The sequence below is a fragment of the Myzus persicae genome, unplaced genomic scaffold (assembly GCF_001856785.1).
Source record: "Myzus persicae strain clone G006 unplaced genomic scaffold, MPER_G0061.0, whole genome shotgun sequence".
NCBI lineage: Eukaryota > Metazoa > Arthropoda > Insecta > Hemiptera > Aphididae > Myzus > Myzus persicae.
The window spans coordinates 757111-772618 of NW_019102414.1; the positions used below are offsets into that span (position 1 = coordinate 757111).

The window sequence follows — 15508 nt, forward strand, 5'->3', positions numbered from 1 at the left end:
AAAAAACCGAAAATATTTTTATGAATAATATTATTTAATAAATATTATATTAAGTACTTATAAATGTAAATTTAAAAATTATTTCACAAGAACGATTTATAAATGCTGTATAAAATATCGTCATTAAGTTTACTATCTATTTATCAAAAATTGTAGTACAACACATTTATTATGGAAAAATAAATTCCTACATAGAACTTAATAATTTAAATAAAGTTTACTTATTACATATTATCTATATCATATCGATAATATCATAGCCTAATATCATAGCCTTATATGGCTATATCCCTAAAATCATAAAACAGCAAGCGCAATAAATACAGTATTGTAGCAAACTATCCTATACCTCACCTGGCTGTGAACTTGTAAATCATAATTGGCGGTGGAAAATAGACACTAAATTTGATACAAAGACGTTTAAAACTAGGCAATTTAGGATAGGTATACATACCTTTTTGTGAATAATGTGTACATTGATAAATGTTATTCTGAACATTTTAAGACTATCATATTTTAGATAATTGTCTTACCTACTTACCCATGATAACTCTTTTGATTAATACAAAAATCAAATAATTACATGATCCAACACTACCATTTTCATAAATTTACTCGGATTTGTGTAAAACAGTTTGATTTACCTACCATGTTTAAAAAAAAAGTTCAATCTAGATGAAAAACTGAAAAGGATTTAGCTTGCACGCATCATTATTCATTATGATCGGAATCCCAAAATTAACTCGACTAAGTTTATCCAGTAGGTATAAAAGAACTTTAAAAAATTATTATTGACGTTTTTGATAAATTGGTAATAAAGCTCTCTAACTTGTAGTATCATTGTAAAAACAGTTTATAAAAAAAATTTATATTCATAACCTAAATACAAAACATTAAATCTTCTTTGGGGTTGTGTACACAATTTTAAATCTTGCAATATATTTTGTTTATAAACCAAGCCAAATTATACGTTTAAACAAATTCAAGATCAATTTTTCAATATGCTAATCCCTTATACCAATATTTAATACTTTATAAGATATGAAATCAAATACTCAATTTATTTCATATTTTATATTCTCTCGTATTCAAGTTGTTCCTACAGTAGATACTCAAAAATTGAAAAAATATTGTCGATATCATAATAAAAATAATATTTTTCATCCTTGAAACGTCATTTTTAAGCAATTTTATTATTTATGATTTATATGTACATTGTACTTATATAAATAATACTTAATAATAATACTTTGATTAATGCAATTTTTATTTGTACTCCTTATGTCTGCACTTTATATGTAACAAAATGTACAGTTTATTTAGAAAGAACATTGAATGAAATAAATGATGAAACTAATGATGAATAATCTCGGTGACACTAATTTTCCGGGTAAACTATGAGTCTGTGGATAAAAAATAAAAAAGGTCCACCCTAAATTTTGTAGTGATAATCCGGCCTTCAACAGAATTTATGTCAAGGCTACACATCGCCTGAATGTTATTAATATAATACCGATCAGTTAGAATTCAATATGAACGCATTCAATTATTACAATAAAATAATTTTCCAAGGTTAGCTTGATGGTTTACACTTAATTTTGGGATTATTTTTAGATTTTAATTCATCATTACAAATTAATTGAAACCAAATTTAAATTTATTAGTAATATATGATTATAACTATATTTACAGAAATGTATGTTAGGAACTTATTCAAGATTTATTTTTTTTAAAATAATTTTTACTTAGTCCAAACAACAACAAAAATAATTAATTTGATCATTTTTCTCAACAAAAGTGTCTTTAAGATAAATTATATCAATGTCAAAATCGTCTTCTGGTGATAACCTAAGCCCAATATTGAGATTAGTGTATAAGCTATAGATACGTTTTATGTAACGACAAGGGCGTAATATTGCACCTCTCTTAATATTATATCATATTTTGAAATAAAATACGGGCCAGGGTCAGTGAATTTTAAAATCTAGGTCCGTTATTCAATATAATATATAGATATTCTATTATTTATAAACCACAAATGTTTATGTTAATATCGATGTGTTATCAAAGATCAAACACTTATATTTTAAGTTTATTTTATATAAAATATACAGATAAATTAAGGTACAACTGTACAAGTTAATTTACAATAATATCCGGTATTAAGACTGAATTATTAATTACCTACTAATTAGTATAACTTGGGTATTGACTTTTGTAACTAGATTTTATTATAAAAATAATAAATAATTTCAATCTTACTAAAAGTAGTAGGTATATTATATGTTCCTATGAAAACTTATTCAAAAATGTTGAAATACTGATAGTTTGAACTACTGATCCTCAAATATCTTCTATAGACTATAAGTATGGATATATGTATATAAAAGTTAGGTAACTAATTCATTTTAAATTTAAACTATATATTATATTAATAGGAATTATGATTGCTTAAATTGTAGGTATATGTTTTGTATACACAATGTATATATTATACTATAGATATACTGACTTCAGGGTAACATCAGCGGAGGGGGGGGGGGAAAGTAAATATACAGACCAAAAATTGGAGATGATATTAGTTTTAATTTTTTTTTTCGAAAAAATAACAAACGTTTAGAGAAAATAAGAAAATAAGATAGTTAAATGTATTAATATTTTTATCATAAATTAAAAAGTAGGTATATCTATTAGCTATATAAGTAACAATGCATAGACAAATATTCTAATTTCTAATGTCAAAATATTATATTATATTAATCGTTAATGATAATAGTACGATTTAATTTTATCACAGTATGAACGCATTTTGATTTGTAATAATATATAGTCTTTAATCGTTAGTTATAATAATACGATTTAATTATATCATAGTAGGTAGATACGCAATTTTATTTGCTGTATCTATTATAGTCTGACGTAAAATAATAACAAAACAATTACATAAATGTTAGACGCGTGTATAATATAAAATATATATTATGCACAAACACAACAAGTTAAACTCTCTGTACGCTCATAGATATAACAATTTGTTAAAAAAAATTGAAAGAAGTCAAAGTTATAATGAAGTGATTTTTCAACTAAATAGTTTAGAGTGAGTATATTTAATTTATTAATCAATCATTGGCATATGATTTTAATTATCAATGTTTTTAATTCGCACTAATTCATTATAATTATATGTCCTTTATAATGTATATATTAGTCGAAGTAATTGCATTTATTAAATATATTACTTGATATTGGACTACGCCCGTTTTTATAATAAATACGCGTATACCATTAGTTACGTCCCTATATTATATTAAAATAATAAAATAAAACTATACCTAGTATGATTCCATAAAGAACTCTATGCTAACTGTCTTAAAAAAAAAACAATAGAACTTAATACACCATTTTTGTTAAATACTTTTTCAAATTAATTGTTTAGAATTCAATAATAAAATGTTTACCTATATTAAATAATAAAACACAACAAACTAAATATTTCGTCAAATTAATAATTTTAAAATTATTTAGTTTTGAAAAAATTTTAAATGGGAAATTGGACGTGAATAAATCAAAATCATCAATGAAATAAAACTTCTTTAATTTTGTGAAAATTTTTTAAAAATGAACAAATAATTAAAATAAAAATCCAAAAAACACCTTATATTATAAATATTATATATTATAAATTCCAGAAACAGCAAAAAAAAATAAAAAAAATTAGTAATAAATTAAGATTTGTATATTATTGAAACACATTTTTATCGTTGAAAGTACTATCTAACTATCTAAAATGTTACAAAGTCATTTGATTATTTAATTTAGATTTTTTTATTTAGATTTTGATATTTAACCTTGAACTTTTTTTTTGTGGCATAAATTAGATTGTTTCCAATTAATAGTGCCTATAGTTATTAATTTCGCAGAGGCATAAATGTGACGCAAAAACATTATGAACACGTGCCATTATTTTCACCTAGGTTAAAACAGGACATTGACGGCACTTGTTTTTCACAACTAGCGTTTGTATTACGTGCTCCAAAATCAAGGGAAACCGCATGTTTTTATATACCTACTACTTAATGTTTACAATACTGGTATAAACCTATAGACCCTAGTAAACTACTTTGAAAATCATATAAAAAAAACATAGGGAGCTAATAATTTAATGATTTGAAAAACTAATGAGACATTTTAACTGTCTACATTTTTTATTGATTAACTTGCTATATTTTAAATTGTTTAACCAGTTGGCCAAAAAACCGAGATTACTAAAAACTTACTTGAACTTTTTATAGGAAAGGTGGCAAAATAATATTACCTAGTTCTTACATATTATGTTAAATCTTGTTTGAGACTCATTAATTACGTAAAGAAACTGGGAACTAAGGTATATAGTATGAATGCTTTTAAAGTGTAATTTTCCATCCTTGTTTGTTATTCATTCTCAAGTTAAGTAGATGTTTCAATGACCCAACATTTTTTTTTTTTGAAACATAAATCATATTATAATTTATATTTATAAAAATATTAAGCCAATAAGACTTTCTCGCTCTGTGCAAAATCTAAAATTATTTCCTATAATTTAGTTTATGGTTGACCGGTATATTATAACCTTCAACTCAATGAATATTGAAGACAATTTTCCCTGTTAGAATAAACTGACACCTAAAAGTACAATAACATTTTTATATGAACTGTTGCTGCAATTGCAGTAATAATGCAATATAATAATTTTGCAAGGTCGTGAATCATCTAATAATTGCTGATTGCTCTATCCATTATAGTTTTAGCTGAAGGTGTTTTCCGCATGCCATGACATCAATGTGTTGAAACATTTGTTAGCTATTGTGGTAAACAATAATTGCAGTTTATAGAATGCACTTATTATTTTTATGAAAAAAAAATTGGACTATCATTGCACGTTGAGTAGGCCACTATTTTGGATGGGTCGTAGAGTGTAGACTCTGCACAAGGTCGCGGGTATATTAAGTAGAATAGGTACACCTGCTACAGAAACTGGGTGTTGTCGTGTAGGGCCTTGCTCGCTTTGCTCACCTCTAAGTATGACTACACGTCATTATGATTAAATAATAATAAGCAATGGTTTAATGATAAATCATATCTACCATTCGAATAACAAAGCTCGGTTTACTACTTTATAGTAGGTACCAAAACCGAACCATGTATGGTTTTCAAGTCGTATTTCGAATTTTAAATGTTTGTCAAAACCAAAATTTGTAGGTATTTGTATGTAAAATTGACCATAAATATCTTTTAGGTTCACTTGAAAACTACATTTTTTACAATTTCTATCAAAATAACTGAGTATTTTTAAATATTCAACGATATACTTGAATGATGTATTGTCGTCAACTTACAAACATATAGGTACTTAAAATATGGCAAATTTAAGTTCAGCAGGACCAAATAATTTGTATTATTATAACTTTAATGTTAGAGTGAAATAGTGAATCAACATTTGACATACACTATCAATTTTAATGTTGCGGACATTACATACAATGTTTGAAGGTCAGTTTTTACGATATTTAAAGTTTTAAGTGAGTTATAAGCATCTTTAGTTAAGATAAATATTTTACATACCTACTCGTATAATGTACAATGTATAATGTAGTAGAATGGGGTAACTTTGATACCCATATATTTTTATTCACTTGAATACCATGATGATTTCATTTTTTTTCATAAAATGAAGTTACTTTGATATCATATTAAGAAATATAGGTATCAAAGTTCCCCACTATGTTGTGTAACTTTGATAGCATATTAAAAAGATTGATATCTCAAAAGATAACATCAGAAATTTAAAAATTAAAACTTTTAACTATTTATCATAACTAGCTGTAACGAATATTTAAATTTAGGAGTTATTGAGTATTGTTAATACTACAGGAGTTATCCATAAAACAATAAGTAAAATTGTCATAAAACAGTAAAAAATTATCAAAGTTACCCCATTTTAGGTAAAATAATATATTAGTCACTTTACAATTTAAATACAAATACCGAGGTTCAAACACAGATAATGCCCTTATGTATCTTTATGTTTGATAATAGATTCATTCTAATATTAAAAATAACAGTACACAAAATTGGTTCAGCTGGACGCAAATTTGCTATGTTTGGTATTTTTTTTTTTTTGCATTAATTGGAAAATATACAATCTGTAATAACAGTCACAATAAGTATATAACCATGGTGATCCATGATCGTAGAACAAAAAATAATAATACAACTAGCCTGAAATCTTGAAAAAATAGCAGTAACACACAGACGTATGTTAGTAAAATGAAAACAACAAATACAAGTGCGATGATCTGTTAAATCGTAAAATAATGTATAATTTCACCACACTTCAGGTAGGTAGTTGATTAATTAATTGAAAATTATGCTCTAAATTTCTATACTAACTGGTAACATTTGTATCAAATTCTCAATAAGTTAACTATATTTATATGGGTACTACTATAATTCGTTAGAGTTAGTTAAATAAAACTTTTAGAACACAGAACTCTGAAACGTGATCATCGATCATTACACAAAAATAAAACAGATCAATAAATAAATGGTAAGTTATTATGTAATATACAACATTTTCCAGATATATTAAACCATATTATTGTATAGCATATTATGTAATATAAAAAATAAAAACAGTAAAAATGGTTTATTGGAGGTATTTGATTATAGGTATTGATAAAAATTATATAGGTACTTACTTACCTATTATATACCAGATAATTTATCATGCATTCATGTGAAATACTATGCAGTTGAAAATTAATAATGAGTAGTAAAATGATTATGTTTCTTATATAACTATAAAGACACATTATACTTTAAAGCTGCAGGTGTGTCCAGTCCACTGCACACAGTAGATTTTAATGCGGCCCTAACTTTAATTTCAATACTATCAATTAATTGTAGATAATATTATTGGACATTTTTTTAAAAATATAAAACTACAAAATATTAAAAAATGAAAGACACTTCAAATTAATGTAATAGTACATGAAAGTGTTATCTTTATTGGGATCCCCGGACCCAATAGTTGGATAACACGGGTGTCGGGCACATATTAACCAGATACGGGTGATCAATCAATCAACTCGGAGCGATTTCGAGAAAATATCATATTATTACATGGTTGGAGATATGTATTCAAGGCATTTTTGATCAGTAACCTTCATTAGATTTTTATAAATTATATCTAACTAAAAGAACATACCATCCACGGGATCCACGATCACGCATTATTCATATCTTTACTTTTCGGCAGTACCTATATATTTCAGAACAATTGTTTTCAAGAATGGAAAACACCAAGAAAAGGAACTAAGGATCGACCAACTATATCGGACAAACATCTTGAAAGTTGTTAAAGTTTAAAATATCAAATAGGTAAGGAAAACATTCATTACAATTCGCAAGCATGTGATAATTTCGTTGATGTACGAAATGTATGCAAAAGGTATGAATCATTTAATGCTAATGGAACAGATAATATCAACTAGCAACCTAAACTAACTCACTAACTATAACCTACTTATAACAAAATTATATAATGGCACTTATTTATTGTTACCAAAACTATAGGTGTGTTCAATTAAATGAATATCAATATATTTATTAATTAGGTACAATGATGTGTTAAGACTTTAACAGGTCGAAAATATCAAGCTCTTATAATTGTATACAACTTACAAATAAAAGTATTGGAAAATCATTTATAAACACAGAAATCTCCAAAAATAGGTTGAATTTAATGGAAAAGTAAACAAAAATGTTTTACTTTAAATAATAAATCCAGATAATAAAAGCTTAGATTTGTTTTGAATAAATAAGTAAATACCTATAATCTATATGTAACAAGTTAAGTAATTAAAATAGGTACATAATTTTCTGAAATTAAATAGTTAAATTTGATATTCGTTTAGGTCTCTTCTCGTAATTTTATATGAGTCATATATATTTGAATATTGTATATGATTTATTATAGCTATAATAATAAACATAAATACCTATAATTTATATTTATATATTTTTCAGTATTGACCAGTTGTACCAAAACATCAAGCTGTATACAAAAAAAATGTGGTTTCCCTTGATTTTTGTGTAACTACTTAACACAAACATCAAAGTCAGCGGTGGAAAACAAGTACTTACCTACCTACCGTCAATGTCCTGTAATAACCTAGGTGAAATTGGCACGTGCCAATCATTGACTTTAAATTATAAGGTGGATAAGGAAAATCACATACTATGAGAATGCTTTAAGTTCCTTGTTTCTACTTTATACTTAACGCAATTTATGATCCTAAAAATATGAAAGTATAATCGACTATATTATATATCTTATCAAATTTATTTCTTAAACTCTTAAATTTACGTAACCTACCTCCCATAAGACAATAAACCTTAAACACTACATATCTAGTATCTACTTAACATAAAGTAACTAATTAAATGTCATTTTTTTTTTATCAGGTACGTATATTTTATGAATATAACGTGATACTTATTAGGGTAAATAGCGTTTTAAAATTGTGGGGGAGGGTTCAAGCTCTATTATAATAATATTAAATAAACTTAAACAAATTAGGAAATGTTTGGGGGCTTAGACCTTTAAGACCTATCGTACCTATAGTGATATTATACACATTATATAGCATAATAATATTTATTGACCTATACAATTTTTTTAATAAATTTTTGAATAAGGGCCTACTTAGGTTCCTTGTATTTAAATTTTTAAGCAGCAATAAATTATTTTATTTACAAATTATTTCTTGTATTTAGTTGTCCTTTAAGTTTTGTTTAATTCATACCTACAATACGACCCACCAGTAAAAACAGTTTTTATAAGGCAAATTAAATTCATCATTTTTACTATTCTAATTACACAATATATTAAACGATTTATTTGAATAACATTTTATTTAGTGAGGTTTGCTCTTAGGAATTAATACATTTTAATTGAAACATAAGGTTAATCAAACTATTTTGTATACAACCAATACGTGAGTATATTAAATATATAAAAAATTAAATCGACAATTTTTAACTATATATGATAAATTTAATAAGGTTATTGAATCTCATTAATTATAATATACTAGATACCTACCTATAGGAATCTCTAAACAAATAATTAATGAATATGCTTAGAAAAATAAATAACTAATATTTTTAGAAAATGTATGCTAACAAATTGGCAAATACATAAACGCTCAAAAGATTGATACCTACGCTCGTATTCAATAACGCGCGGAGGCATAAGCTTATAAATTAAATGAATAGGTCTATAGATGTAGGTATACAATATCCAAATATCCTACACAATATACTTAATAACTTATAAGTAACAACTATAATATTTAATACCTACCTACTACTGCAGTACAGCTGCTCTGCTTCAGATGTTATCGTCGCATTAAAGGAGGCTCCAGGGAGGCCCGAGGGCTAGAAACTGGAATCCCTCCCAAGCCCGTATTTCTAAAAAAAAATTTTATTGTTAAAACAAAATTACAAAAAAAAACATACTAAAATATCGAAAGTTTTCTGTAAATTATGCCTTAGCCCTCCTCCCCAACTATGTCTCTGGAACTGCACCTGCATAGCATCCAGTAGCGTAGCGAAAGGATTAATAGGGAAGAGAATAATGTGAATTTTCAAAACAACCGAAAAATCTGAAATCCACCACGCCACTGATAGAATTTTACATGAGAAAATAAATTTGCACTGTATAAGTAGTGATCCAATAAAATAATATATATTTTTTTTAACAATAGATGTGCAAGCGGGTAGGTACTCAATGGTGTCGTGTAAGTAGTGGGTGGGTCACTGTAGATAATGGATGTGGTAAATTTTAATTTTAATGATATAAATTCATTATACCTGCCATCTCAAAAAACAATTCTGAGCGAAGATAACCTACATTAATTAATATATTATATTAATATTTGATATATTCATACATTGTTATTAAAGAACGTATTTTACTAATAACACCTAATACAGAGATACCTAGATTGAATTAATTTTCTCCAAAAACCTTGCATTTGAAAATGTTACTATAATGTGTAATGTGTATAAAATATAATAATAATATGCTTTATTAGTTTCAAATACCTACCCGTGAATAATGTTTTACAATTTAAACAAAATAACTGAATTATTATACATATATATTACTATACAATTACTATACACATTAATTATTATATTGTATTCAAATGACTTTCAGCATAATACAGCCAAGTATCGTGCCGGGAAAATTGAGACATCGTTTCATATTATATTATTTGTATAGTGAATTTATACTGTAAATAGTATCCGGGATTTAAATCAATAAAATGCGATACCTAATTGTTACAGTTCTTTGAAATATCATGAGACTTTTACACAAACGTGTTGTTTTAAAAAAAAATATGAAATAGATAACTACTTACCCAAACGTTGTATTCATTTCTGGTGTCTGAAAAAAAATGCCTACCAAGACATGTGCAGTGTGTACTGTAGGTACCCATAATCTTTCTTCCAATTCTCATTTTAAGTCAGGTAAAGATACTATAAAAACGATTTTAGTTACAAAAGCGCTCTAAAATATTGCGCATCTTATCACACACACACAGACAAAGATCGGTATTACCATAATTACTATGTTCGTGGTATCGACTATCGGCGAGTTCGTGCGTCTTCTCCTTTTATTCGTATGAACATTTTATATGGAAACAACAGTCACCTAGTTTATCATAATAGGTAGGTACATTAGTTTTTATATTTTGAGTCTATGAGCTATACAATTATACGGTAATTGTCTTTTGACGTAGATACATTTTGAAAAACGAACAATAGTTAACTATTATTTTAATTTATTAAATTAAGTAGGTATTACAGTTTTTTATATTTCGTATTTCTCGACCTTACCGGGTATAACTTTTATTTTTAAAATACAAATTTTTACCCGAAGAAATGGCACCACTGGTGTATTTCTGGGCGATCGTCAACTCCGTCAGAATCATATTGTTCCATGTCATCAGGATACCGGTTAGATGAAGAGGTAATGGAAAGGTCTAATGTAAGCTCCGCAGGAGTATGGCTTGCTTATGTAAAACCTAATAATACATCTCAACAAAATAAGCTTAACAATTTAAAACTAAATAAAAAATGATAGTGTTAGACAACGTTATAGATAGTTATAATAATGGATTTATATTTGATTTAGAAGTTTGAATATCTACAAATTATATCACATAATTTTAGTTCACAACTCAAAATGTTTTAACATAACATACCTAGGTAGGTAAAAAATTGTTGATTTGATTGTTGTTAAAATATTTTTGAAGTCTTGATGAGACAGTCTCGCAGAGGTGTAGGTACCACAGAATAGACTAAATTTGAGTGTACTATCGAAAATAAAAATTTTCTTTCCAACGCACATAACAGTGTCCAAGAAAAATTGAGTTTGGAACACAGACCCTACACTATGCACCTACTTGTACCAGATAAGAACTGTGTTCAACAATAGTATCACGAGCCACGTAACAACCACGAACTAAGATATTAAAAAAAATCAAGATATCTTAGTCTTAGTTCATGGTAACAACATAATATCGCAGCAATGTAGGCTATCTTTATGAAAAAATACAATAATCTATATATCATATACTGCTACCCATCGTATATTATATACACTACCGAATAAAAATCCCCCGACTACAATATTATTCACAAACACATGCAAATTATTGAACAAATATTTTTTTTTAATTAGTGTCAAATTAGTGATTACATAATTATCAATATTTAATTACAAATGTATACTTTATACTAATAATATCGCGTCGTAGAATACTGCGATATTATGTATAATTCTGTAAAATTAAATAACTGAAATGATTTTTTTTTTCATCTGGTTAGGTTATTTTCTATAACATTTTGATAATATTACATACAATATGTCTATATAAGAATAAGGAACTTCAAATGTTACCTATTCTAGTGTAGTGTGTGGTGTAGTACAACTTACTATAGTATCTATAATATTAGGTACCTTTGATAATCTATAATATATATATCAACTATACTTTATCTGTAATGGGCTCACGAACACAATTTCGACTCGCTATCTTAGAATAAATGGGAATGACCATGATCAAATATAGTATAGTACAGTAAAAATTAGCAGCGATTTTCAGTGGACCACATAATATTATAGGTCTCAGTACACATTTCGTTCATGATACAGAAGTACAACAACTAAATTATAATTAAAGATACTCCATATCTTCATTTAACCAAGAAGAAATTAACTGACTCATATTTTTTTTTATTTATTAGATAAAATAGAATATTTACAGAATAGAAGATTTATATACATACAATAAGTATATTTGATAATAATAAAGGAACACCATGAATGGCTTGAGGAGGGAGGCCCACTAAGGTGGATACCCTCTAGCTTGGGGGAGAGAGTTTTATTTTTTTAATTAGTGCAGTTCGGGATTCAGGAGATGGCAACACCAGTGTCTTTTTAGTCGACGTGGGGGTTTATTAGGCATGAAGTCACTGGCCAAGTTGGAAATCAATGGATTTGTGTGGTTAGCTGTTTTGGTGTGTAAATTTTTGTAGTAGTTTTTGGCTGTTTTAGAGACTGTTTCAATTTTAAGATCCTTATGTAGTGAGAGGTTTGAGTGACTGTGAGCAGTGGCGGCGAGATATAATACTATTTGAAGCAATTACTTCGTTGTCTATTATAGGTGGGTGCCGGTGGTTTAATTGTAACACCTCAGTACAATTATTTTCATAACAAATATGATAATTAACATAGTAAACTATCATTTTGATGTAATAAAAGGGATGGTCAGTGGTAAAAATATTAAGAATGTACAATTTGCTTCAAAAGCTCAAAATGTTTGCGCCATCACTGACTGTGAGTAATGTATCATCACATAAAGTATTAGTCGAATTACCATAGGAAGAACACGTAACACAAGACAATTCGAAACCACAGGGGTTACAACGATCCTTCAAAACCGGCGTGTAGAAAAGAATTAGTCATTAGAGGTATTTATATATTTGTTGTATTATATTTTTAGTGTTAGTCGAGTACTGAGCATTTTTCGAATATTTTAATTTTTAACTTGACTCGACTCGAAGTTAAAAAACAATACTCGTTCATATTGCTATAAATTGTTTTTGAAAATACAATGTCATTGTGTGTGTAAAATATAATAATATTTTTAAATGACAACTTGAAATAGGAAAAAACGGGTTTATATATATTTTTATAGATTTTTTGGCTACAGTATTAATTACTCATAAGAATTCTCATAAATATTTTATACTGTAATCAAAAAAATCTAAAAAATATATAAGCTAAGTTATTTTTGCAGATATTTTAAGTTCAATTTTTTACGAAATAACATATTAAAACGATAAGAATTTTAAAATTTCGATTTTTATTAGTTCTTTAGGTTTATTTCAGTAGATATTTTTGTTTTAATAAAGGTAGACTAACTTATGAGGTTTCTTGTAATCTTGTTTAAAATCAATACATCATCGCTCCGCTCAGAATATAAAAATAAAAAAATATAAAATGTTTAGGTGAATGGTGCTATACGGAGAAGAACGATTTTTATTAGATGATAATGGTCCAGATGCGATTTTAGCAAGTTCTAATACTTGGTTCATGGATGGAAATTTTGGACTGGTACCTGAATATTTTAAACAACTGAATGTATTTTGAGTTTAAAAAAATTCGATTTTTGTTATAACTGTTTACCGTGTTCTTGAGCGGAAAACACAATTTACTTATGAGCATTTTCTTCGCACTGTAATGAATGAGTATGAAAAACGGGGAAAATATCCAGATCCCGTTTATATAAATATGGATTTTGAACTAGCCGTTATGAACGCAGCAAATCTGATTTTAGGCAGCCATAATACGATTCAAGGATGTTTCCAACATCTCTGTCGGTCGATATTTTGAAAGTTGCAAAAATTAGGTTTGTGCGAACGGTTTAAAAAAATACGAAGTATTCCGTGTTCTGTACTATGGTTAGTAGTTTGGCTTTCCTTTACATGAAGTTAAATATGGCATAGAGTATTTAATAAAAAATATACCCACTGGAGCAGAAGATTTATTAATATATTTTGAATAGAGACGGACGATTCCAACATTCGTCTTCGGAGGATTAATCCAGTTTTCCCACCTTATATACCAAACAACCATATCAAATGATGACAGCAATAGACATAGAACATATAGACAGAAGGTTGGAAAAATCGATTTTCCCATTTAATTGGTATTAAACATCCCACAGTTTGGCATTTAATAAGAAAAATGAAATATGAAGTTGCTGCGGATTATGAAATTATTAGCATTGGATGGAGTTGGAGAAAGCAATAAAAAAAATAACAAACTTGGACAAATGAGGACGACGGAAATAAGATTACAAAAATTTTGTGTCAGATTTGTGAGTGATAAAATAAATATTCCAGATTATTTGAATTCAGTAAACCACAATATTAGGAGATAATTTTATAATTAACAGTGCCACAGTGGGTGAACTATTATTTGACAATAATTATTTTATTATTATTATTCGACGTAGGTATGCAAAATATATATTTTTTTTTTTTGAGTACCTAGTACATACATTCAATAATTTGATAATTATTTTAATTTTAATTTTATAAATATATCTGTATAAAGTACAACTTGTAAAAAGGCTTCTTAATATTTTAATTACATTATAGTCAAAATATAAGAAACGTTGGTAATATTTTAAAATTTGAAATTTCAATCCTTAGCCATAAAAATTAAAAATGTTCTACATTTTAACTTTTAAGTATATATTACTCAGTATAAGTATATATTAGTAATTAAATATTAATAATGTTCGTAATTACACTAAAATATTTATTCAATAATTTGTATATGTTTGTGAGTAGTATTTTAGTCTGGGGATTTTTATTCCGATTACCAGTTGCGCTTTCCACACACTCATTCCTTGTCTAGTAGTATAATGTCTATGGTTTGTAATTACGCTAAACGCGTAGGACTCTGGGAAATAAAGCTTACTGCGATTTATGTGATGAAAATTATAATAATACATTTTTATGTGCTGGTAGTACAACTGGAGATCAGTACTTTGAAATTAAAAAAACATTCATAATATAATATCAAACCAACATGAAAGTAATAAAACTCAAAGGTATGTATTGTACAATATGTCATGATTACACATATTGCAGTAATAAATATAAGACCCAGAAATTTGACTATAATAGTATAATTTAAATATTTTGAAACTTCAGTAGTGTTAGTTCCTATAGATTAGTTTTAGTACCTATTATTATTATAATATTAATATTATTTTTAAAATGTTTCCATAACAATATATCAGTATACGAGTATATTGGTATATTTTTAATAAAAATGCTTAAATGTTCTGCTTCAACATCTTTTGTAGTGGGAAAGTGA

At 26.8% G+C, this 15508-nt stretch overlaps 1 long non-coding RNA gene and 1 pseudogene across 1 annotated transcript in view; one reads left to right on the forward strand and one right to left on the reverse strand.

Moving 5' to 3' along the window:
- LOC111032101 overlaps positions 1–11688 on the reverse strand; it is a 33548-nt gene extending 21860 nt beyond the window's left edge. Inside the window, exons 1-5 of the long non-coding RNA XR_002604282.1 lie at positions 11316–11688; positions 10985–11135; positions 10670–10762; positions 10470–10587; positions 9407–9513 (exon numbers count right to left, since the gene is read on the reverse strand). This is a non-coding gene — a long non-coding RNA (uncharacterized LOC111032101). The remainder of the gene's footprint in view (positions 1–9406; positions 9514–10469; positions 10588–10669; positions 10763–10984; positions 11136–11315) is intronic.
- Positions 11689–12125: 437 nt separating this feature from the next.
- Positions 12126–14548, forward strand: LOC111032071 (annotated as a pseudogene).
- Positions 14549–15508: the final 960 nt, after the last annotated feature.